At 39.1% G+C, this 27,250-nt stretch overlaps 1 protein-coding gene across 4 annotated transcripts in view; it reads left to right on the forward strand.

Annotated features, from left to right (window-relative positions):
- The window catches only part of MYT1L (myelin transcription factor 1 like), a 704,996-nt gene that overhangs the window by 650,926 nt on the left and 26,820 nt on the right, over positions 1 to 27,250 (forward strand). The gene's annotated exons all lie outside the window — the stretch shown is intronic.

The raw sequence follows: 27,250 nt of genomic DNA on the forward strand, positions 1-27,250 counted from the left end.
AGGAAGGAAGGGAGGGAGGGAGGAAGGGAGGGAGGGAGGGAGGAAGAAAATATTTATTTAGCACCTGCTATGTGCCAGGTACTGTGCTAAGTACTTTACAGTTATTATCTCATGAGGATAAGCCAAATGCATCCTGATTGTTCCCATCAGGAACCACACCACAAAATACTCCTGTATTATTATAGTCTCCTCCAAAATACAGGAGAAATAATAACAATAACTGCTAGCTTTCATATTGAACTTTAAGAACTTGACAAATTTGCCATTTTATCTTTGCAACAATCCAAGCACATGTTATTATTAAACTTATTTTACTGATGAGGAAACTGAAGCCAACTGAAATTAAGTGACTAGCCCAAGGTCACACAGTGTCTGAGTCAAGATTTGGACTCAAGTTTTCTTGACTCCACTCTACGAGCACTCTATCCACTGCATTATTTTGTTGTTATTCAATCATGTCCAGCTCTTCATGACTCCATTTGGGGTGTTCTTGGTAAAGATACTAAAGTGGTTTGCTATTTCCTTCTCCAGCTCATTTTACAGATGAGGAACTAAGGAAAACATAGTTAAGTGACTTGCCTAGGGTCACCCAGCTAGTAGGTATCTGAGGCTGGATTTGAACTCACAAAGATGAGTCTTCCTGATTCCAAGCCCAGTTCTCTATCCAATCTGCCATCTAGCTGCCCCACTGCATTACTTAGTTGCCTCTAAAGAGAAAGAACCTAGAGAAAGCAATTTAGGAGAAGGCTTAAAATGAAAGTGCCCTTAGGAGAGGTAAAACGGTGGGATTCTAGTGATAACTTCATGTGATGCTAGGGCAATAACCTTCCTTTGGGGGCTTCACACTTTTCATCTGAAAAATGAGAAATGAGAGAGCATGTGTTTGTGGTGAGCCCTGACAACACTTTCTCCACTGTGTTCAGTAGCTCAGAAGATGCAGGTGCAGAAGAGCTAGGTGGTCAGATGATTGAGCCATTTGGGGGGATTAGGAGAGTGAGTGGGAACTGTGAAAGGACAAAGGAGGAAGGAATTTAAAGATGGAGACTCACGCGCCATTGAAATGCTTAACCGGGAGGCAGCAAGCAAAGCCAAAAGTCAGGGAAACAGGCGGAGAGAATCACAAGAGTCCACTTACAGAAATTGGGTCCCTTCCTTAAGCAATTATATGAAGTGAGAGAAAGGCAGCAGAAGGCCCTACTGAGGGAAAAAAATAGGAGGAACTTTTCTGGGGAGGCGGGGCAGAAATAAGTTTGGAAACAATTGCTTAACAATTTTGTCTTAGCCCAGTATAAGAATTTTGATTTCCCTTCATGACAAAAGTTTGTGTTTGCTTATAGAGGATTTATAGGATTTAGATTGGCTTTGGGAGGGAAAGAGGTACCCCCACTTTGGGGGTTCTGGACTGGATATTCCAGGACACCTTATGCAATGACTTTTTGGCCCACCAAGGAGATGCCCCAGTTCCACCTATAAAATAAGGAACCAAAAGGAGCTGAAACCTTATGTTATTTCAGATCCACAATGTAGCAATGCATGAAAAAGGCTCAGTTCTTGTGTACTTTTTGTCTCCAAATCCTGTCATTAAATGTATAGCATTCTAGAATACACACAAACACAGATATGCTTATACACACGTCTGTGTAATGTGTATATATGCATATATGTGCATATATAGACATATGTGTTAGTATGTGTATCATGCCTGCATAAATTCAGTTAAATAAACCTTCATTAAAGGTGCAGGGCACTGATAGATATTAGGGATACAAAGATGAAAACCCAAACCATCTCTAGCTTCAAGAATCAAGGTGCACATTGGCTAGAGGGCTGCACTTTAGAAATCAGGAAGACAAGGTCAAATCTTTCTTCAGACACCTATTTACTGTGTGACCCTATATATGTCACTCAACTTCAGTTTCCTCATCTATAAAATGAAGATAATAATAGTACCCAACTCCTAGGGTTGTTGTAAGGTTCAAATGAGATAGAAATATAGAAATCACTTTGCAAATCATAAAGATACTAAAAGATAAATGCTACCTATTATTAGTAGTAGAGAGGAAGTCATAAGACCTGAAGTGAAATCCTGATTCTACCTCTCCATTCCTGTGTGACTTTTAGCAATTCACTTGATCTCTTTGGAACTCAGATTCCTCATCTGCAAAAGGAAGGCATTGGACAAGGGGCTGCTAACATTGCTTTCTCTAAATCTGTAATCCTATTATATTACAATATGACATGTACGTAGGTATTCTACAAGACTACAACTCAGTTGTCTGACTGTGTAAAGTATGACAACCAAAAATTACTCTGTGTGTGTGTTTAGAGAATAGATTAGTTGGGATTTGTGTTGTGTTGAACAATTGAAGGGTGCTGAATGCCAACCCAAGGATTTTAGACTACTCCAGAAGGAAGGTTTTAAGTACCACAATGATATTAGGAGCTCTGTGTATTAAGATTAGTCTGGCAGCTGGGTATAGAGTGAATTGAAGGGAATAGAAAAGAGTATAGAAGACTCTTCAATAATATAGTCCACAGGTAATGAGGGCCTGGAGGAGCTAGGTGGTATCAGTAAAGAGGGCAAAATAGAAAGGAAGAAAATGTAAAAATGGAGTGAGCAAAAAGGGTTGTTCAATTTTATCAAGTAAATACATTTCCGTTTGGTTCAACAAATTTGAGCCATATATTAAGCACAAACCACTGTGCAAGACACTGAGAATACAAAAAAAAATAGTACTTCAAATGTACCTAAAAACTGTACTGTTTTACTTAGGGATCTCGTCAACTCCCATGGATTCAATAATCATCTCATACAAATGATTTTCCAGAGTTTTTGTCCAGCCCTAATCTCTCTCCTCCACTATAGCCTCACATTTCCAACTTCCCATTGGATTTCTTGCATTGAATTTCTCAGACATCTTAAACTTTACATGATCAAAACTGAATTCATTATCTTTTCCTACAGACCTCTCCTCTTCTTAACTTCCCTATTAATGCAGAACCACTATCCTCCCATTCCCACAGGCTTGTAATGTAGGTGTCATCCTTGATCCCTCACTATCTCTCACTCCCCCCTTCCCATATCCAATGTGTTCTCAAGTCTTGTCCATCCTACTTTTGCAATATCTTGTATAATCCCCCTTTACCCTGTGACTCTGCCACTAACCTGTGCAGGCCCTCATCAATTCATGCTGTGGACTACTGCAATAGCCTCTTAGCTTGATCTCACTGCCTTTAGTCTCTGTTAACTCTAATCCATCCTCTACTCAGATATTAAATTGATCTTCCTCAAATTTAGATCTGACTGTGTCATCCTTGCCCCCATTCAGTAAACTCCAGTGGCTTCCTATTACCTCCAAGATCAAATAGATCTATTAGATTTTTAAAAGTCCTTTAACCTAGTTCCTCCCTGCCTTTAGTTTTTGCCCGCATAAAAGACATTCAATCCCTTGACTCCAGGTGTTTTCACTGTCTGTCCCTCATGCATAGAATGTTTTCCTTCCTCATTCCTGCCTCCTGGCTTCCCTGGCATCCTTCAAGTCTCAGTCAAAAATCCTGCTGTTTGCAAAAAACCTTTTCTGATGTCTCTTAATAATTCTAGTGCCTTCTTCTGTTGGTATCTATTTATCTTGTAAATTACTTGTTTGTACATAGCTGTTTACATCTTCTCCCCCACCCCCTTAGACTGTGAGTACCTAAAGATCAGGGAATAGTTTTTGTTTGTTTTATGAGTCTTCTGTATCCCAAGTAGCCTGGCACATAGCAGGCACTTAAATGCATATGGATTTGACTTGTTAACAACAGGATGGTTTGAGGAAGAAGAGAGTCTTTATAACTAGGGGGATCAGGGACCATAAGGGAGATGACATTTGAACTTTAGTAGAGGAAGAGCAGCATAATCCATTTGAAAGAACTCTGACTGGCCTCACAGTACCTATTTCTGATGCTTACTGGGTAACCTTAAGCAAGTCACCTAACCTCCACAGTCCTCAGTTTCCTTTCCTGTAAAATGAAGGCAGGACTCTTAAATGAAATAAAAAGGGAAGTGAGGAGGGATTATATTCCAGACATGGGGGAAAGCCTGTGCAAAGGCAAGGAGGTGAGCATAGAGAGTGTCATACATGATTCCTTATTGGGAATGTGCAAGAATGCTGCTACATGAATTTGAAGTGAGAGGCACCATTTTCTCTTCTGTTTGCTGAACCGTTTGCAGGGATTCTGGAAAATGTTTTTATCATAGAGACTGAAGAGAAGTTGGAAGCCATCTCTAGACCTATCTTTGCCTAAACAAGCATTCCCAACAAGTGACCGTCCAGCCTTCGTTCTGAGACTTCCAGTGAGGAAGCACCCATTATCTCCCAAGGCAGCTCAAGAGAGTCGTATGGAAGTTTGAAGAGGGATTCGATTTGTTCTGCTCAGTCCTAGAGATCAGAACTAGGAACAGTGATGTTGCAGAGATCTAAAAGGGGAAAAACTGGAGGCTTCAGGAGGGAGAAAGCTATCCCTCCCTAGAGCCTGTCTAGAAAGGCCTGAATGGCCGCTGCGCCTCAGGTACTCCACAGAGAATATTCTTAGCATTCACATCAGGTAGGGGTCAGTTTACACCAGGGGTGGGGAACCTGTGGGGCCTCGAGGCAACATGTGGCCTTCTAGGTCATTGGGTACAGCCTTTTGACTGAGTCCAAGTTTTACAGAACAAATCTTTTTAGTAAGGGAATCTGTTCTGGGAACTTTGGATTCAGTCAAAGGTCTGCACTTGAGGACCTAGAGGGCCACATGTGGCCTCAAGGCTGCGGTGGCCTCAAGGCTGCCGGTTCCCCAGCCCTGGTTTATACAGTCTCTAAAGTCCTTGCTAATACTGAGGTCCTGTAATTCAATAAAACAAACCAGATGCTAGAAAGCATCTGAAAAGATTGTGCTAGAATAGAAAAAGCTTTATCCCCTTTCTTCTTGAACAATAGCTGCCTGGTTAGATAATTAAGGAGATCTCTTCAAAGTTCCAAAAGGGTAAACAGGGCGAGAAACAACAAGTTTCCTATGCCTCAAAGCTTCTGTTTGTACAATAAGCTCCCTCTTTGAATTTCTTTCTAGACCATGGAACATTTGTGTGAGATCCCCCACTTTGCCTAGTATCGTTTGTACATACCCCTCTGGGCTTTCTAATTAATGAAACAATAGTCTGCCACCAATTTCTAACTTCATCTTTCCACCTACAAGATCACTTGGCTGGTTGACAATGTCTATCTCCAACACCCATTTCTTAGGCATGGGGATATGCATAAAATAGGGTTGGAAAAGAGGGTTAGGAACCAGATTGAGGAAAGCTTTCAGATAGCAATCTAAGGAGTTTAAGTTTGAGCATAGAGGAAACAGGGAGCCATAACAGGAGGATGTCATGTTCAGATCCATGCCTTAGGAAGATTACGAAATCTATTCTACCGATAGGATGGAGACAGAGGGGAGAAGGGAAGTTATCCCATAAAAACTAGCTAAAGACTAAAAAAAATATGAACTTTATTTTCATAAATTTCTATCCATTGCCCTTATTTATGCCCTTTGGATTTGACTTCTTGGTGCCAAGAACAAATCTACTCTCTCTTCAAAAACATAGATGCCTATATTGTCCCACTCATCTTCCCAGGCATCTTTTCAGCAGGCTAAATATTTGCAGTTCCCTTAGGGCATGATCTCAAGACTTCTCACCATTTGGTTGACCTCCTTGTTTATTTTTTGAGGTAGAAAGAGCACTGACTTTGAAATCAGGAAAAACATAGATTTAAATCCCACCTCTTACACCTCCTACATATGTGACACTCAGCAAGTCACCTCTCCCCCATGTAAGTAGGGCCCAGAGTTTGACATATTTGCCTGATCAGTGAGCAGAGCATGTGATGTCAGTGAGAACCCCACAAGATACTGTTTCTAATCTATGAGGGGAAAAAATTTCAAGGAAGAAAAGAGAAGGATTTAAAGTTGAAATGTGACCTTAAGAGCCTCACTATCTTCTTGGTGCCATCAGAGAGTGTATAGCTTTAAGCCTTCTGCCGCTTATTAAGAAACAGAATCTTCTTCATATTCTCCTTCTCAGTGAGATTTCTTTCCATACAACTCATTCCATTGGTCTGTGGCTATGGAAGAGGTTCAGCCTCAATTAATGTCAATCCAGTGTATGATAAGTAGAGAGAGAAATACAACTTCTTGAATTCTTTAGAATTCATATTTCCCTTAACCTGCTTCAGATTAAAAATGAGTTTTGATGGTGCCAATTATCCTCACAGCCACTTCCTCAGAAAAACTGGTATCATTGGCCCCATTTTTGCATGAGGTAACATGCCCGGGGTGATTTACCCAAGGTTACAAAGCAAGCTAAGGATTGGACCTTGTGTGACAGAATTGTCCAGTAGCCTGCTGACAGTCATTGATTAACAAGGTAGAGATAGGGGGAAAACTGCAGTTTAGTGGCTACACTGAACATATAGAGCAAAAAGCTGGTGAGCCCTGAGCATCAGTTTTAAAATACATTATATAGATTTTGGTTACATTAGCAGTATGGGTGCAATGGAATCTCAAAGAGCAAAAGGGAAGATGATAATGCCAATAACAACAGGGAAAGATCTATACAGGTAAACAGGGAACTTGTGAGTTAACACTCTCGTTTGATTTTGCAGACTCTGGCTGGTTACTTGATTGCTTCTCTTAAATAAATATTAGTAAAAAAGTTAAGCCAGAAATTCTCTTATCACACTTACCTATTAAGCAAGGAACTTCTGTTTTGTGTTATGGGATCTCTGTACTGGGATTACATGTCCAGCATCTTTCTCAGTCCATCACTTAGCCCTGTAAGAAATGTGTTCTTTGGAACTGATTAATGATAGATTGGTACAGAGTACAGAATTTGGGGTATAAAAGTAAAGGGACCTCAAAGGCTGCCTAGTCCAACACCTCATTTTACATATGAGGAAACTGAGGCACAGAGGCAGTTAAGTGATTTGCCCAATAGCATCACATACATAGTAAGTATCAGAAGCAGAAGAAATCAGATTTGATTCCAGCTCCTCTGGCTCCAGGACAGAGTTCTTTCTTCCTTAACCATGCTGCTTCCTATAATGTTCCACTAATATGTTTATGATGTCAAGAGAAATAGAGAAGAGCCCTCAGCATGTTGCAAAATCACACCAGCTGGGCAGGAATGGGTGGCTTGCAATCTGCATCACTAGAGGAATATCAGGCATTGATAGGAGTTTACCAGTGGAAACGTCATTAGAGAAAGGGTATCATCATTCACTTTGCTGATGCACACAAAGTACCTTCCGTTTGAGTGGCATCTGAAACCTCCTCTATGTTTTGTAGCCCCCCAGGTGAACTCCTTAGGGAGAGACTGACTTACTTTTCTACTTGTATTCTTGGTGCATAGTATCATAGTAAGCACATAACAGTTGCTTTTTAATTCATTCATTCAACATACATAGGAGGGGGATATCACTTGGAGAGTGTATGTGTCTCTGAAAGTTATGTACAAGGCTTAAGGAGGAACATTTAGGAAAAGATCTTATGCAAGTCCCAGGATATGACAAATCATTAGAAGCATTTGTTTTGACCCAGTAAGATTCCCCCCACCCCAAAACTTCATCTTGAAATCTTAAAGTTCATTTGAAAATCAGGTAGGTAGAATAAAAGGTAGAATGTTGTGTAGGAGAAATGATACTAGATATATCCTCCATGGTTTTATTGGTGTGGATACTTCCCAACAGAGATCTCACCCCTCCAAGCCTTGAGACCTTCGCTATTCTGATGCTTCATCCTATACTAAGATGACCTTGGACTTGTGAAGATGAGGCCAGAGAAGGATGTGCTTCCACAGGTCTTCAGAAGCCCAAAGTCATTCCTGGCCCTGACAAAGTATCAAATTAGCACTTTATTAGAGATACAATAGCAACAATATCAATAATAATTCCTATTTACATAACACTAAGGTTATAAAGCAGCTTACATCCTTACAACATCCTGGGGACAGGCATAATTATATTATGCAGTTCAGGAGACTAAATCATTTACTCAAGGTCATAGAGCTAGGAAGTACCAAAATGGGGAGTAAAACCCAGATCTTCTGATTCCAAGTCCAGTGTAATTTCCACAACACTGTAGTGAATCATATTTATCTTTAATTTGTAAACAAATTTAAAAAGTTACTTTCAAAGAATTCACATACATTTGATCTCATTTAAGCCTCACAACAACCGTATGGAGTGAAAGCAGTATTTATTCTGCCCAGTCATAATGAGGTCAAGTAACTTGCCCAAATCACACCACTAATTAGTGGCAAAAGAAAACTGGAAAACCCAGTCCCCATTAAAGCCTGCCCCCCTCACCAGCACCATCATAGTTCAGTTTCCACATGATTTTGTTCTGCATAATCCACAAATGAGTTGTGTGTTTATATTGGCATAGCAAACAGCTCCCTTCTACTTGGAAAAAAAAAAAAGAATTTTCCATAAAACCCCACTCTCAGTTCATTAAGCCCAGATCTTCTTCAAGCAGACCAGATTTCCTCATAGGAAAATATCAATTATCTTTGTGCCTCATCTTCCCCCTTTCACGAAAAAAATAGTCAAAGCATAGAGTTTAGAATTGGAAAAGACATAGGATGCTCTAGTACGGGGATCCTTAAGCCATTTACAGTCATGGACCCATTTGGTATTACCCTCTGGAGAAGCCTATGGACCTCTTCCCAGACTACTATTTTTTTAGTGCAGAAAATAAAATACCTAGAATTACAAAGGAAACCAATTATACAGAAATACAGTTATTAAACTGTTTTTAAAAAGTTCATCACCTCCAAGTTAAGAGCTCACTTTCATAGAGGGAAAAGCTGAGGTATGAAGAGGGGACCTCTGAAGCTTTTGCTTTGGCACTTCACATTCAATACCCTTGTCACTAACTATTCAACTAAAGAGGTAAAGGAAAGAAGCAGAAAAATTATATTTGGTAGGCAAAAGGTGACGAATAATACAATTAGATTGATTTAGAACTTGTTAAATGGACAAGTGGAAAGCATAGTCGTTAATAATGACTCATCAAAGAAGGGAATTTTTACTTAACATTGTATTGTTTATCATTTTTGTCAATGACTTGAATAAAAGCTTAGATGACTTGCATATCAAATTTGCAGATCCTACAAGATGGTAGTAGCTAATACACTGAAGGATAGACATCAGTATTCAGAAATTATCTAAACAGGCTAGAGCATTGTACTGAATGAGCAAAGATGGAATTTATTAGCAGTATAATACTTGGATTCAAGAAGTCAACTTCACAAGTACAAAATGGGAGACAGCCCTTGAACAGCAGCTTTTCTGAAAAAGATCTGAGGGCCTTGGTTCATTACAAACTTGCTATGAGTCAACAATGTGAGATGGTAGCCAAGAAAAGTGAATGCAATCATCATCTGCTTGGAGAGGCATTGTGCCTGGCACTAGGGAACTCCTGGTGTGTGGTATTCAGTTTGAGGCACTGTATTTTAGGAAGGACATTGATAAACTGTCGAACCGCAGGAAGGCGACCAGGGTAGTAAAGGGTCTGAAGTACATGTCGTGTTCAGGTTAGCTGAAGGAATTGGAGATGCTTAGTGAATCAAGGAAATTTTATTAAGGACATGATAAATGTCTTCAAGAATATAGAAGTCTGTGAGGTGGAAGAGGTAATAGAAGTATTCTGTGTGGTCCCAGGAGTAGAGCTAGGAATAATGCATAGAAGTTACAGAGGTAAGGTAAACCTTTCTGAAAATTAGAGATATTGAACAAATGCAGAATTACTAGTTGTCTGACATGGTATAGGGGGACTCCTATTTAGATAGGAGTTGGACGAAAGACCCTCTGTGGTCCTTTCCATCTCTGAGACCCTGTGGTTTTGTGGCCTGGAGAAGTAGAAATATGAAGTCAACTAGAATTTGGTAGGTGCCTGCTATGTGTTAGTGATTGTGCTAAACACTTAGGATACAAAAAAAGGCAAAAAATGATCCCTGCTATCCATGACCTCACAATCTAATGGGTGAGACAGCATGCAGACAACTTCATACAGAGGTAACCCTTGTCCCAAAGCCCATTGATAGACAAGAGATTCTCTCCTCATTGGTGGGGATGAATGCCCTGCCTTGTGTGAGAGGATCCCTTCAGTACTTTTCAGGACTCTTCAAGCATGTCACTTTAGATGCTTCTGATTTTGAGCTTTGAGAAGGGATAGTTTGCTAAAAGAAAAGGCTCTAAAAAGACATAAGAGGAGCTGGAAATCTCTGTCAAAGAGTTTTCCCTTGGGCGAAATCTATTACTCTCTCTTGCTTGAGCTGAGTTATCTCATTCCTGATGGGAGAGCTTCTTCACTCTGTATTGTCTGGTATTTATTCTCCTATGTATACTTCCTATTATTTGTTTTGCTGCTATTGTACAAATGGGTTTCTTTGCTGTTTGCTATGTGTATTCATCTTAGAACTGGTATCTGGTGGGAAATGGGTTGAGCACTGGATATAGAGCTTGGTGTTTCCCTTTCCCCCAATAACAGCAAAGCAATTAGAAATTAGATTGAACCCAATCACATCTCCTAGCCAGAGGTGGGGAACCTATGGCTTCAAGGCCTCATGTGGCCCTCTGCCTCTTCAAGTACAGCCTTTTAACTGAATCCAAATCTACTGGAGGAATTTTTTCTGTGAAGTTTGGATTCAGTCAGAGGTCTGCATTTGAGGACCTCGAGGGCTACATGTGGCTTTGAGGCCGCAGGTTCTCCACCCTGTCCTAGACTAACAGTATTTAGATGTACTTCTATCCTGGTCCTCCCCTCTGTCTGAGGATATCAGAGTGGCTTCTGGCCCCAATTTCCTGCTTCCCTTCCTGGATGGAATCAAACTGCCCCTTGGAGAAGGGCAGGGGAAGAAGAGGCTAGAAATGTCTATTCTGCCTCCCTTTGAGACATATAATGACAAGCTTCATAATATGTGGGCCTCCCTACTAATAAGGCCCCTCACTCCTCAAATAAAGAAGATATACAGAGAATAAATTAGGGGTAGTCTCAGAGGGAGAGCACTAAGATCAAAGAAGATAGGGAAGATCTCCTTGCAGAAGGTGAGGGTTTAGCTAAGAGAAGGAAAAAGCCAGGAGGTGGAGATGAGGAGGGAGAGAATTCCAGGCCTGGGGAACTGACAGTGAAAATACTCTGAGTCTGAAGATAGAATATCATGTTAGAAGAAGGGGGACCCAATTGTGGAAGATATGGGGGATGGGAAAGTGGAGTAAGGTGTGAGAAGACTGGAAAGGGTGATGGCTTTTAAAAGCCCAAACAGAATATTTTTTTGTTATTTCATTCTGTTAGCAATAGGGAGCCACTTGGGGTTGACTGAATAAGAAGATAAATGGTTAGACTTGTTCTTTAGGATGATCAATTTGAGAACTTAGTGGAGAAGAAAGATTAAAATAGGGAAACACTTGAAGCAAGGAAACCCACTGGCAGACTGTTGCGATAGTCCAGGTGTGAGGAGATAAGGCGGCGGCAGAGCCAGAGAAGAAAAAATGTTAGTGTTAATATGATTTGGGAAGGTGACTCTAGGCTATAATAATCATTATTTATACAACTTTACAATTTACAAAGTGCTTTCATGCTATTATTGATCTCCATAAGAGCCCTGATAGAGTATTTTATGAGTGGGGAAACTGAGGCTTAGAGTGGCCTAAGTCACCCAGCTAGTAAGACTTTCTAATCCCCAAACCAGAGAGTTTTTTTTTTCAGAGAGTTTTCTAGTGTCCTGTGTTGACTCTCATACACTTGAGAAAGATACATTATCAGATAAGCCTGGAGAAAATGGAGGGATTTTGATGGATTACTGAGGACTAGGACCCATAGATATAGGAAGAAGCAAGAATTTGAAAAAAAAAAACTCATTCTGTATAGGACTTTCCCTCATGTGTACCCCATAAATATCATAGAACCATGGGAGTTAGGACTAGAAGGGACTTTGGATATCACCTAATCCAATCCCCTCTTTTACAAAGGACTCTGAGGTTCAGATATACGAAGTAAACTTTTCAATTTCAGAGACAATTTTTTTTCAAAATTAATGCAATTTTAAAGAGGTTTAATTTTAAATATGACCCAATATTTTAATATGGTTGTTATAAGGGAACTGATAGATGGTAGACAAGTTATTTCTTAAGAAAAATATATCTGGCTTGCTTTTTTTTCAAACTCATAATTTATTTATTTAAAAGTCATTAATACTTCAAAAGATCTAATCAAAGATTAGATCAGAGAGATTTTTGTTTAAATTTGATTAAATAAGAGAGCATTTACTAAGAACCTAGTATGTGTCAGGTCAGGCCACTGTGCTAGATGCTGGGGATACAAACAGAAAATCAAAAACAATCTCTGGCATTAAGGAACTTTCTAATGGGAGAAAACATATACAGACTATGGTTAGAAGCAGGCTGAGAATAATATACAACATACTCTAATGTCAATGCAATATTTACAGTGCCCATGGTGGCTATGAATATGCTGGTGTAGTTGTGAATCACAAAATGTAACAGACTCTCCACACTGAAGACTGAACCAAAACATTTATTCAAATACCAGAAAGCCAAATCCCAAAACGAGAAAGCCAAATCCATCAAAGCAACCAAGAAGTTGGTATACATGACCAATGTAGTGAACAACAACATTCCCAAGCCTCCCCTCTGTCAGGCTTTTGAAACAAAACAAGCTCCTTTAAGCAAAAATGCCCTTCTCTTATTCATGCTAGCTGCTCAACCTCCACACTGCTTGGTCCCAGCAGTTCTGGCTCTCTCCTGCTCCTACATGTTCCACCCTTCCAGCAAACTCCACCCCCCCCCATGGGCTCCATGTGATTACATTGTTAAGGGGCAAGGAAGATCCTCAAATTCCCATTACCATTACACATACATATACAAAGTGGATACAAGGGGATGGCACTGGTGGCTGCAATGATCAGACAAGGCCTCATGGATGCATTTGAGATGAGTCTTGAAGGAAGCTAGGAATTCTAAGAGGTAGAGATGAGACTGGAGAATATTCCAAGCAGGGAGGATAGACTTGAAAAGGCACAGAGATGATAGAGGATTACGTGTGATTTACAGCAAGTAGACCACTGTGGCTGGATTATAAAGTACATAGAGATAAGTAACATGTAATAAGGCAAGAAAGGTAGTATGGGATCCAAGTCATGAAGAGCTTTAAATGACAATCAGCAAAGTTTCTATTTGATCCTAGAGGTAACTGGATGCCAGGAGGGTTGCACGATCAGACTTGTATTTTAGAGAAATCACTTTGATAACCATGTGGAAAATGGATTGGGATGAGGAGAGACTTGAGGCAGGGAAACTAATTAGAAGGTTATTGCAATAATCCAGGGGAGAGGTGATGAAAGCTAGAACTAGTGGGTGGCTGTGAGGATAGAGAGAAAAGAACAGACGTCACAGATGTTTTGGAGGAAAAAACAAGATCTAGCACCTACCACAAGGATGAACATTTAGTCATTTTCTTGAATTATTGTCTAAATTAAAAACAACAACTTTTTAATTTGTTCTCCCTCATGTCTTGGGGAATTCGTGTCCCTAGGGGTTGAAGGGGGGAGGAAAGAGAAAAGTCCTTCCTTCATCTAATTTACAATTCTGTAATCAATTGGAGGTGGGAAGGAAGAAGAGATTGGTAATTACTCCCCAACTAACCTATGCCTCATTAGCCAAGAGTTTCCTCTGTCCTATTTGGAAAGCATAAATTCCATGATTAATGAAGTCATGTGCTATTCATCATATCAAATGGCACTACAAATACCTGCTCTGTGGGTCAGGCTCCAGGAGTTCTTTTACTAAACCTAAAGATGATTTTGCACTGAACTAACCATATCTTTTCATCCTGCCATCATGCATAATGTATGGGAGACATGTAGGAGAAAGAGCACTAGTTCAGAAGACAGGTTGGAATCCCAGCACTCAAGCTTCCTAGCTGAGTGACCATGGAGTCCTTTTACATATTCAAGGCTCCATTTCCTTATCTTACAAATGGAGATAATACCAGTAGTTTCTACCTTATAGTTATGAACATCAAACGAGATAGTTTTATTATTCTCTCTGGGACATGGCAGGCCAAAGTGGAAAAAAAAAGTCAAATGGACATCAAGAAAAGTGGTCATTACCTGTAGCTCCTCCCTGTTTGGGTCCTGTGTTTCAGAGTGGCATAGAAGTAGAGCATAGAAGTCTGATGCTCAGACCCATTCTACTTACGTGTAGAAAGGGTAGCCATCCATGACCCAGTCCTTTGGGCACACTAGATGCCCACTGTGGCTTTGCAGAGCTATGTTTTACCCTCATGAGCTAGGAAATTATAAAGTAACTTTATAATAATGGTTTACTTATATAGATTCTTCCCACCTTACAGATATGCTTTTCAAATATTTGTAAGCCAAATTGTTTGGGTCAGGAACTATATATTTTTATAGAAACAATGATATACATGTTAATATGGTCCAAGTCTAGACTACAAATTTCAGTTAACCTTATCCCTCTAAACTGCAAAGTTTTGAGGAGCATCATGTCATAGTAGATAGTCTCAGAGGCTAGTTCAGTCCTAGTCAGGGATGTGCTGATTACTTTCTTAAAGTCTAGACAATCAACAACACAACAAATCAAACCCTAATTTGTAGCATTTTCCAATTTTCGGGGTGTAAATGCTAATACAAAAATTTTATAATTGGCTCTTACAAGCAGGTATGAATTGACTTCAGCACAACCAGAGTTCCAAAGCATATACGAACATGAACAAAGCACTTATTCTCTTAAAGTCCCAGGCAACTCTCTATGGCTCTAAGTTACATGGGCTGCAGATATGCATGACACAGACAAGCAGAGATGCTGAAACAGAGAGAGAATAGAGAGAAAACAGGTTGAAATCACAATTCTTCGCCTTTAAAAATGATTCCTTTACCTACCTTCATAGGATTGGTGTAAGGAAAGTATTTCTATCACCTAATACAGTGGCTGGCACAGAGTAGGTTGTATTGATCTGAATAGCTATGATTTTGTCTAAATAGGTATTCTCTCTACTGATGCAAATTGCAATCATTCCATACTATTTAGCACTGTAGAAAATTTCAGGATTTCCTGTAACATGGTATGGATTGTTTTTTAGACACTCCCATGCTTACCAGCCCAAACTTTAGTCTCTTTTGGCTCTAAAGTACAGCTGATGGAAAACAGCCTAGGTTGTCTGACAAATCTCCTTGTTAAAGTGCTGACAATGTTCAGGTGGCCACCAGGTGGCAGTATTACCTCATATTTGCTTTGCCACTGTCTTGTCCACTTGAAATTTTTCTTGCTAAAAAGGGTGACCAAAAGAAGAATATGTAATAAATATTCTGACCTACATGTAGCTACTCTCCCAGCTGTATAAAATTTTTATTGGAATAATCTGTATTCTGTTTAATTAAGAGATTAAAAGGGGGCAATCTGTTTTTTTCAAGCAATATTCCACAGTAGACCATACCTTTTCACCATAACAGAATTAACTGAAATAAGTGTTTATATATGTGTATGTATATATATATATAGGTCTACACATATTTTATGCATACATATACATAGCTTATAAATATATCAAATGCAGGTTCCTTCCTACTCAGCTTATCATTTATTGACTTAAAAGGGATTTGCTTCTTCAGCAGAAAAAGCACTTTGATAGACCCCACTATGTCTATGATGTTGTTGCTGTTCATTCATATCCAACTCTACATGGCTCCATAGACTCAATCCATGAAGGTTTCTTGGCAAAGATAAGGGAGTGAGTTGCCATCTCCTTCTCTAGTGTGTCCCCATTTGAAAGCTAAGGAATTGAGGCAAAGTGACTTGTCCAGGGTCACACAACTAGTCTGAAGCCACATTTGAACTCAGATATGTCTTGCATTGCAGATCTTACTGCAGGACCACCTACATTTCAAAATGCTTTGGAGACGTCTAGGAATGCTAAGGACAATAAAATGGGTTGTTGTTGTTTTTAACTATATGAGGAAAAAACTAAATATCAAAGAAGGGATGAGAATGTTGCCCTGGAAGGATGGATAATAATAGAAGATAAAGAGAAAAGAGAACTCCTCAAACTTTCCTTTGTGTTCTCTGCCAAAAAGAGTGATATTTGGGCTGGAGAGGACACGGGTGGCTAATAGGGAGTTAATGTTCAAGGGTGGGAGGATGGTACCAGAGCCCCCAGGTGCCCTGCATTTAATGAGTCATGAGATCCCAATGAGCTCTCCACCAGGATTAGGAGCCAATAACCATGGGAAAGTGGTGAAAATGTGAGAAGTGCAGCAAGATGGAGGAAGGGAGCACCAATGTCTTGGTTTTGATTTTTGTCTTTTGTAAAGGAAGAGTGGAGTTTGAAGGCTATAGGCCAGTGAATTTGACTGAATTCTAGGAACATTCAGAAACTGAATGTTAAGAAAAGGAAGTGATCATCACAGAAAACCAACATGACTCTATGAAGAATAAGATATATAGAAAGATAGATACAGATATACATATATATATATGTAATTTTTATTAGACTGGCATATCAAGTGAATACTATAAATTTGCCAAGCAGCTGGACAGCTGGGTGGCAACAGAGGATAGCGTTCAGGGCAAAGAGTCAGGAAGACTAGAGTTCAAATTCAGTCTCAGACAGTATTAGCTGTGTGACCCTGGACGAGTCACTTTACCTCCCTCTGCTTTTGTTTCCTCAAATTAAAAAATGAGAATAATTATACCAACCTACCTTGCAGGGTTATTGTGAGGATCAAATGAGATAATATCTGTAAAGTATTTAGCACAGTATTGATATAAGTGCTATATAAATGCAAGCTATCATTATTGTTATTACTATTGTTAATTCTGTCTTTTTTTGCAGGATGGAATGATATAAGCCATACAATAGTGCAGTTAAATGGATATCAATTCAGAATTCATCGAATAGTCAAACTTATAGTCATAAAATTCCATTGCCAACCTGGAAAGAGTTTTCTAGTTCAAAACTCCAGGATTTGTCCTTAACCATATACTTTTAAACATTTTTAAATGTGACCTGAATGAAGGCATAATTGGCACATATCAGATGTGTAAAAGCCTCAAGGTAGAAAGGATAGAATGAAAATCTAAAGGATTGAAATGAAAATAGAAAGGATTGAATGAAAATCAAAAGTTTTTGACAGACTAGAATGTTGGGCCAAATCTAATAAGATGAAAATTAACAGAGATAAATGTAAAAATCAAGTTCAGAAAAATGAACTTTAAAAGTATAATAAGACGGACAAATACAACCAGACAGTCATTCATCTGGAAAATGATACAGGAGGTGTAGTGGACTTTGTTGTCAATTTGATTCCCAAGTACAACATGACGTTCAAAAGAAAGAAGGTGATCTTCGCTTGCATTAAGAGAATGAGAGAAGTAATATAAAATAAATATAAATGTAAAGTCCTCCTATAATGTGCTCTGACCAGACTATATCTGTAGTTTTCAGTTCAGACCTGAGGTCCACAATTTAGCAAAGACATAGAAAAGCAGGAGAGTAGCTAGATAAGGGTGACAAAAATGGTGAAGGAACCAGAGATCATACTATAGAAGCAATGGAGGGAGTTTAGCCTTGAGAAGAGAACAGTTAGGGAAGATTTGATGAGTGTCTTCAAACATTTGCACTTGAAAAGAGCTTAGACTTGTTATGTTTGGCTTCAGTGGGCAGAACCAAAAACAATGCAGGTGTGGGGGCCACAGGTTCCCCATCTCTGAACGTAAAAGCTTCAGAAGCCAAATTAGCTTCAGTAAAGGAAAAACACCCTGACAATTAGATTCACCCAAAAATGAAAAAAGATGCCTTGAGAAGTAAGAGGCTCCCCCTCACCAAAGGCCTTTAAGGGACTGCTAGGTGACCCCTTGTGTTGGTCATGCCATAGAGGGGATTTATTAAGTACCTCCTTTGCACTGTGCACCATGCTAAGTAAGGGAATCCTAATAAAGCTTCCCCCAGCCCCAATATTCTCACTTCCTTATGGGCCCCATTGGACAGAAGACATGGCCTGATTTGACCACACAATCTGGCTTTAACCACATCACAGGCCCCAGATTCAATATAGCCACTGCCCCCAGATACATTTCATATATTTAAACATGTATGTTCTTGTACTCAGCCACAATCACATCATCTGTCTAGCCCAAGACAGGACCATGATACTTAACCATCCATCTTGACCAGACAGGACCACAATAACTAGCCAATCGTAAAGCAGCACAAGCAGGATGTTTGACCACTGAACCATAGAAGGAAACCCTCCCCTATTACCTAATTCCTTGACAAACCTCTCCTGCCTTTTTAACGTGCCTAATTTCTGTTATGTAATTGCACCTTTACCCTATAAAAATCTATCATGCTTTCTCTGAAGTTGCTGGTTCCTCTTGGAACCTAGCCCACTTCTGAGGGGCATCAATCCTCAATAAATGCCTATACTTGGATTAAAGGTGGTCAGACTCTGAATTCTTTGAGACCATGCTGCCACCACACACCATGAAACTGCAACAGTTGTTGGCATCCCTGGGTGGACAAAGTCCCAACTCCCATCCCACGGGACTAAATCGCAACACTAAGTCCTTTACCAAAATTATCCCTTGTGATCCACACAACAGCCCTGTGAGATAGGTGCCATTATGATCCCCATTTTATAGTTGAGAAAACTGAGGTTAAGTGACTTGCCCAGAGTCACACAGTAGTGTCTGAGGTTAAATTTGAAATCAAGTCCCTCTGATTCCAGGCCCAGTGTTCTATCGACCACACTATCTAAATTCGTGTATGTGTCCCTTTGAGGTCCCTTCCAACTCTGAGATTCTTTTGAGTGTGTGACAACTTAATAAGCAACAGGAAGCAAAGGAGTGAAATGATTGGATCTTTTCCTGATGATCATTATTCTAACATTGGTTTTAAGGGATGGGTTGGATAGGAGAGAAACTTTATGAAGGGCTGTGCTAGGGAAATAATAGCTAATAACATGTAGCACTCTAACGCTTGTTGTACATAGTTATCTAATTTGAGCCTCATGAGAGCCAGTGAAGCAGGTATTATTATCTCTCTGTTACAGATGAGGAAATTGAGCCACAAATGCCAGAGACAAAACTTAAGCCCCGGTCTTCCCAACTCTAGTCACTACACACTGCCCTCAAGGAGTTTGCCATCTAATAGGAAGGAGAAGAACTCTACACATAAGTATATAGGAAAGCTACAAATGAACTGTTATGAGAGATCCACTTCCATTTCAGGGGCTAAAGGAAAACTTCATGGAAAAAGAAGCTTTGAAATGGGGCCTTGAGTAACGAGAATTCAACAGCCAGAGATAGGAGAGAAGACGAAGGGACTATGTGAGCAGACTCACAGAGCTAGGCAGAGGTAGGATGTGATCAGAGAATAGCAAGGAATCCAGGTGATCAGAATTATAAAGGAGATGAAACATTGTCAGATAACGAGGTGGCTAAATGAGTGCAAATCTGGCTTCAACTAGCTCTATGACCCTGGACAAATCACTTAACCTCTAATGAGACAATAACTGTAAAGTGCTTAGCACAGTGCATGGTATATACTAAGTGCAATATAAATGTAAGTTGCTGTTACTATCATTATTATTACCCTGGGAATTTAAGACACTTTACTAACTGACACTAGGTGGCGCAGCAGAGTGCCAGGCCTGGAGTAGGGGAGACTCGCCTTCCTGAGTTCAAATTTGGTCTCAGAAATCTGGCTTCAGATACTTAACACTTACTAGCTGTGTGACCTTGGGCAAGTCACTTAATCTCAATTGCCCTGCCTTTCCCCCTCCAAAAAGAAAAAAAAATGGCTTCAGAGACTTACCAACTGTATGACCCAGACCAAATCATTTAACTGTTTGCCTCAGTTTCCTCATCTATAAAATGAGCTGGAAAAGGAAATGGCAAAACCACTATAGTATCTTTGCCAAGAAGACCTCAAATGGAGTCACAAAGTTTTGGACACAGCTGAAAAACAACTAAACAACAACAAACTAACTGAAAAGATGAACACTTGCTAATATCTTAGACAGCAAGATGGTACAGTGGGTAGAGTTCTAGGCCTGGAGTCAGGAAGACCTGAGTTCAAATTTGGCCTCAGACATGTATTAGCTGTAAGACACAAGGTTGTTATGGGGATCAAATGAGTTAATAATTATAAAATGGTTAACACAGTGCCTGGCACATAGTAAATGCTACATAAATGTTAATATTATCCTGGAAATTTCTTCTTCTTATTATTATTATTTTGATCCTGAGAATTTATGTCACAATAAAAGTATGCAGAATCTTCAATGATAATTAAGAAGTTTGGACTTTATTAGATAGGCAGTGGGGCACTGTGGACTTTTTGGCAGGGGAGTAAATCATAGCTGTGTATTAAAAGGATTCATCTTGATAAATTATAAAAATAGTATAGTAGTCCAGGTATGAAATAATAGGGTGTGATCATATAAAGCATGGGAAAGATGCCAGAGACATCATTTGAGTTTGACTAACTCACTCACTGAATCCCATTTCAACAAGCTTCTGGAAAATGTTCTTGACTTCATTGTTTCCGTGAATAATAAAATGTGCCTGGGACTGTCTCATATACATTTGAATGCAAAACTGGGCTTTTTAGAATAGTGAGAGTTACATTCCTATTGACTGATATTGTCTTTTTGCCTCTCAACTCTATACCACTGAGATAATAGTAAGGCCTCTTCTAAATTATAGCTACTAAATAAACTACAACTATGATTTTCTCTTGATTTACAGTCTTGTCATGGAGTCAGAGGACCTGGGTTCAAATCCTACCTTTGACAAGTACTGCCTATGTGACCTTGGGCAAGTTGCAACCTCTCTGAGCCTAAGTTCCTCATCTGAAAATGAGATTGGACTTAATAAACCTTGAGATACATTCCAACTTGAGATCTATAATCTTATGATTCAAATCAATTTAATTGAGTAAATATTTATTGATCACCTGTTACATGCCAGGCACTGTACTAAACACTGGGGATTCAAATTTAAAATTAAAAATATTATTCCTGCCCTCAAGGAGCTTACATTCTAATAGGAGAAGACAATACACAAAAGGAAGCTGAAAGGGGCTGCAAAGGTTGGGAGGAAACAAGAGGGGGAAATACCAGGGGACACCAGGGTCAGGGACCTGATGTTCCATGGAGTTGAAACCAAACATAGAAGAGTAGCTGATGGAAAGAATATTGGAGTTAGCTGGAAAATTCTGAGCCCTCCGTAAAGGGAGGCTTTGGGAATTTATCACTCCTCCCTCCAGCCCTCCAGGCAGAAGGGAGAGGCAACTGAGGAAATTGGGGTGATGAGTATCAAAAGCTATGATCATTATTTTCTCATTTATAATAAATATAAAGTGCTTACCATAGTACCTGGCACACAATAAATACTATATAAATATTATTATTATTATTTCATAAGAGAAAATTAGGACAATTTTGCAGAACTTATTCTTGGCAAAACTTCACTGGATCTTACCCACAAGAATTTTCACAAGTCTAGTTACAAGTTGATTTTGTCATGATTTATGGCTTCCCTTCCCTCTTTCTCTCCCTTCCTCCCCTGAAATGGAAGTAAAGCAAAAACTAAATCATTTAATTCCAAGCCATTCCTCTTATCTTTTTTCATCTCCAATAATCCGTCCCTTCTATTAAAGTTCACTTCCAGTCCCTCATCATGCATGACTTGGTGGAGATCTTGTTCGCTCAAAAATAGTACCAACAGAACACAAGTGCCAGCAAATGGAACCAAGCTCCAAAACTGAGTGGAATAACTTTCCCAGGGACTCAAACCTGGATTGTGAAAATACAGGGCATGGAGGTTCAGGTCTGGTGTGCAGGGTGTTGGTCCAGGTGGGAAGAAGCAGGATAGCAGCTAGAAGCAGGCAGATGGTAAAATGGCCTTGACAGACAGCTGGGTGATTGGATGGACTTGTGAAGACGAAGCACAATTGTTGATTGATTAATTTGATTGATAGGGAATAGTAGACCAAAAAAAGTAGTGTACAAAGAGTAGCAAATAAATTAGTTTGACTAAAACATAGAGTGAGTTATAGTGAAAGATCAGTCTAGAAAGACAGGTTGGAGCCAGATTGTGAGAGGCTTTATTAAAGGCTACTACAATTAGAATTAAAATATATATATATATTTGTTACTGCACTCTCTTTACCTCTCTTCTGTTCTAAATAAGCAAACTAAGGTTCCAAGTTAAATAGTTTGTCAGAAATGTCAGAGTCAATCATTAGGAAAAGGAAGCTAAGGCTCCACACCCTTACAATTTCAAAGTTAAACACTCAGGCACACTGGAAGCATTCAAGAGCCTTCTTAAATTATAAGGTGAATATACTGACATTCTCATATGTTTTCCCACTTCTGTCAGCATTCAAACTGATATATTATTTTATCTGATTCCAGCTAAATGTAGGAGTGAGGAAACTCTGTAGAAAAGGTTGTTTCCTCTCTTTTTCCTTCCTAACCTCCAGAATTTGATTTAAGGATTAATTTAAATGTTGGAGCTTATTAAATTAACTTTTAAAAAATTAGAACATTTACCAACTCTTTCTAGTAATAAAGGTGGGTATGTGCTCTGAAACTTATAAAGTTCCCAAGAATCAGTCTTATAACTTAGTTACATATACACATAAATTATATTTATTTTTTTTAAAAAGCAGCATGGCATGGTGAATAGAGAGCTAGCCTTGGAGTTGATAAGGTCCAGGTTCAAGTTCCATCTCTGATATAGATAATCTGTATGATCCTGGGCAAGTCCTCTCAGTGCCTGCAAGACCCTTATATAACCTTTTAAGATGCACTGACAGATTTCCAAACAAAATTACTTTTCAAATGATGCTCCATTTGGTGCAGATAAGATAGGGGACATACCTCTGCAACACAGTGCAAGATTAAAACATCATGTCACAAGAACTACTCAATATTAACTATAACACACACCCATGGAACAGCAGAATTTAGCCATAGAATAACAATTGGAAGGAAACTCAGTGGCCATCTGGTCCAAACCATATACCTAGACTCTTAATAAGCCAATAGAGACTTTATCATTCTTTTGTCCTTTTTTTAAAAAAATAAAACTGGAATACCTCATATCTAGTTATTTAGTGTGTACGTATGCACAATAAATACACATATCTTTGTGTATGGCACTTGTGGAATCCAGAATTAACCCCATTTTGTTTGGTTCTTTCCGTTTTGGGACTATCTTCCATTTTGTGAGTTAGGTTTTGCTTTGATTATGGAGAAATTAACATGTTGATAAAATTCTGGGAAATTGGGGTAGTAAGTGCTTGACTACAAGATGTTCCATGTATCTTGTGGTATGTTTTTGTAATTACCACAGAATGTATCAGGATATTCTTGAAATAAACACAAGATTTGTAAATGTATAGCCAATCAGAAAGAGAGAATTCCCATGTTACCCAAGATTGCTTAAATTGATTAGTCCCTCATTACTAAGTATAAGGAAGGTTTATTAACTGACAAATCGTGTCCCTGTGCCTCCTGAGGGGCCTTGGACCCATTATGTTGTACAAAAGCTAGTCTTGCTAATAAATCAGTGTGCTCAGATTATACTTTCTCAGTCTTTATCAATGTCATTCACTGCAAGTGAGAATACTTCTGGATTTGGAGTCAGAAGGGCTGGGTTCCAATTTGAGTTCTATCATGTAATACTTATGTGACTTTAAGCAAGTCACTTAATTCTTCAAGGCCTCAGTTGCATCATCTATAAAATAAAGAGGGTTAGACATAGGTAACTTCTAAAGTCCCTTCCACTTCTAAATTTATCTTGTTTTCTAAAAAGAGTGTATGCCATAGTAGGCATGGCATAGTAGATTAAAAAGCAACCCAAGGGTCAAAAAACCAGGATTCACGTACCACCTCAGTACACACTGACTGTATCACCTTGGGTAAGTCACTTACCCTGTTACCTCAGACAACTAAGATTATAAATAGTTAACCAAGGCTTTTTAGTTCCTTAGTCATTTCTTTGGATGAAACTTATTATAGATAGATATAGATACAGATATATATATATAAACTCATATGTGTAATATATATACTAGGAGTATATATGTAGATATACATATGTATACATGTATATATATGCATTATATATGTGTATATACATATGCATATATATTTCTATATAAAAAACCAGTATATATAAAATTTCGTGCATTCCAAATCAGAAGACTTCTAGCTTTGGAATTAGAGGGCCTGAGTTCCAGTCACAGTTCTATCATGTAGTAGATTTATGACCTTCAGCATGACATTTAATCCTTCATGATCTCAATTTGCTCATCTGTAAAATAAGGGCTTAGATCTAGGTGATCTCTAAGGATATATTCACCTCTAAATATGACCCTGTAATCTAAGAGTCAGCATGATGCAGTACAGAAAGTTAGCCACGAAGTAAGGAACAACTGGGTTCAAGTATCACCTCTGAGACACTAGCTGTGTGACCCTGGCTAGATCACCTAGGCTCTTAGTGTGCCACACTGCTCTCTAAGACCAAAAACTACAGAAAAAGTGGTCATTTCTATTAATAAGGAAAGCTCCTCACCAGAAGGTCTCGATACCCATGAACTCATAAGTCTGATCCAAAAAAAAAAAAAAAACTAAGAATCTCAGCTGTGACATGGACTAAGCACCGTATTCATTGTTAGAAACCTAGGTCCCTATACAGTTCGACTCTACCTCTCAGACCTCAGTTTCCTCATCTGTAAAATAAAAAGTTGGACTAGATGTTGTTAAGGTCCCTTTCAGTTCTAAGTCCTTCAGCCAGGAACTTTAATGGGATACAAGTATTTATAACATATTTCAGCCATGAACAGGATCTCTACCATTTCAAATTCCATATACTATGCTGTGGATCATTAGAGTAAGACTGAAGAGCTTCTGAACAGCAAAAAAGAACTACATAGATTTGCTATCCAGATGAGCAGGCTGGATAAAGTTCTTTCATAGCCTAAAGAGGTTTTCATAGCTTAAAAGAGTTTTGTTTTTGTTTACTTTTTTTAAAACAATGCAAAGAATTTATTCTTCACTTTAAAAAAATCAGTCATTATGAAATGGAGATTTGGCTTCATATATGATCCTATTTTTAGGTTCCAAACTGTTCAGTGTTTTGTTGTAGAATTCATTAGGAAATGAGCATCAGCATCATCAATCTGTTTGGGAGCTATCTTAAGTTGTTTTTATTTTTGTTTTTTTCTTTTTTCCTCTCCAGGTCTAGCTTTCCAACTTCTACTAAATCTGTTATTCTCTAAACTCTCCACAATCCCTTTAAGTTGTGAAGCTTCAAAGTTAAATGGTTTATTAATTGAAGCCTGATCAGTACAGTGTATGCTGAGAGAACTAACCTCATTTTATTTTGTTTGTACCTCCCAACAAAGACAGTAGTTAGGGAACACTTCAGCTCCCTCTTGTTCCCCTGCCTCAGGAGGAAGAAGGGTTCATCTGCTGGTTTCTGATCTCCCTGGCTATGTATCAGTATAATGTAGACCCACCAGAGGCCACAGCCCCTACCACAGTGACCTACCTCCATTTTGCCTTCAAGGTCCATTCTTGCAAACTCTCTCTTGGTTTTCTGAGCCCTGGATAGTGTCTTCCTCAGCACATGATTTGCTCCTCTGGTCCCTGACTTTATGCCATAGAATAGTCAAGAAAACCATTTCTCTGGCCTATCCCTGTCTCATGGTCCCTAGGGGCAGCCAGGAGAAACAAATGCATGGATTGAGAAGACTTGTAGAGGAAGACCTGCCAGCTTTTTAAGTTTGAGGAGCCATTATATAAAGTTAAAAACAACAACCACTTTACATCCCCAGAACTAAAGATCATAGTAGAAGGTGCATTGATTCTGGAGTCATCAATCTAGGTTCAAATTGTGCCTCTGGCACTTAGTATCTGTGTGACCTTGAGCAAGTTATTTTACCTCTGGGCCTAAATTTTCTCATCAATAAAAAGAGGGTTGGATTAATTGACCTCAGAGATACCTTCTAAGTCTAGATCTATGATCTTATATAACAGAAGTAATATTAGTATCCATTATTTAGGAAAATACTTAATGATGAAAAAAACTGCTCTGGATATAGTGATGCTTTTAAATGAATTCACATCTTATTCATGTCAATTTCTACAGAATTGTTTCCCTGAGCAGCATTTGCATAAAAAGATCTCTATAAAGATCACAGCAGAGAAAGAGAAGCTAGAGGCAAGAATTAAGAATCTCCAAATCGGGGCGGCCGGGCGGCTCAGCCAGTAAGAGCAGCGGCTCCAGGGTCGGGATGACCTGGGGATCGAATCCAGGCTCAGACACTTAGCGCCCACCCAGAAACACCTGGCCGTGTAACCTTGAGCAAGTGACTTAACCCCGATTGCTTAGGGGCGGCCAGGCGGCTCAGCCAGTAAGAGCAGCGGCTCCAGGGTCGGGATGACCTGGGGATCAAATCCGGGCTCAGACACTTAGCGCCCACCCAGAAACACCAGCCCATGTAACCTTGAGCACGTTACTTAACCCCGATTGCTTTAAAAAAAAAAAAAGAATCTCCAAATTGTGTCAACATGTACTTTGTATTGCATTTACATACACATAGTATTTGAGTTATTAGGAGGTCCTCCAAACTATGTCAAAACATACACAAGAGGAAGGGGTGCTACACCTGCTAGAATACAGAAAAGAAGGCTAAAAGATCAAAGGAAAGTAGTGTGAAGAAATGCTCCAGGAAAATTAAAAGAAAAAGATAACACTTTTTTTTTTTAATTTGGGAGGATCAGGCTTATATATATATATATATATATATATATATATATATATATATATATATATATATATAATCCTGTTTGGATGAGTTAATTGATGCATCTGAAGGGCTATGTTCTATCTGCTCTTACTTAGAATGGAAAAGTGATGACTGATAAAGGAATAAAAAAAAAAAAATCCCTAACAGACACAGAACTAGAAAAGCATGGAAATATGAGAGCATTTAGTATCAGAACAGATAATCCATTTAGATTCTAATAAGATGATATTGTGTATCCAGAGTTGGAAGGGACTTCAGGCTATCTCGTCTAAGGCCTTCATTCTACAGATGAGAAAAATGAGGCCCAGGGAGTTGCCCAAGG

Source organism: Petaurus breviceps, unplaced genomic scaffold (assembly GCF_028583685.1).
Source record: "Petaurus breviceps papuanus isolate PSGF00001 unplaced genomic scaffold, PetGlider_PUasm1.0 90418, whole genome shotgun sequence".
NCBI classification, from domain to species: Eukaryota; Metazoa; Chordata; class Mammalia; order Diprotodontia; family Petauridae; genus Petaurus; species Petaurus breviceps.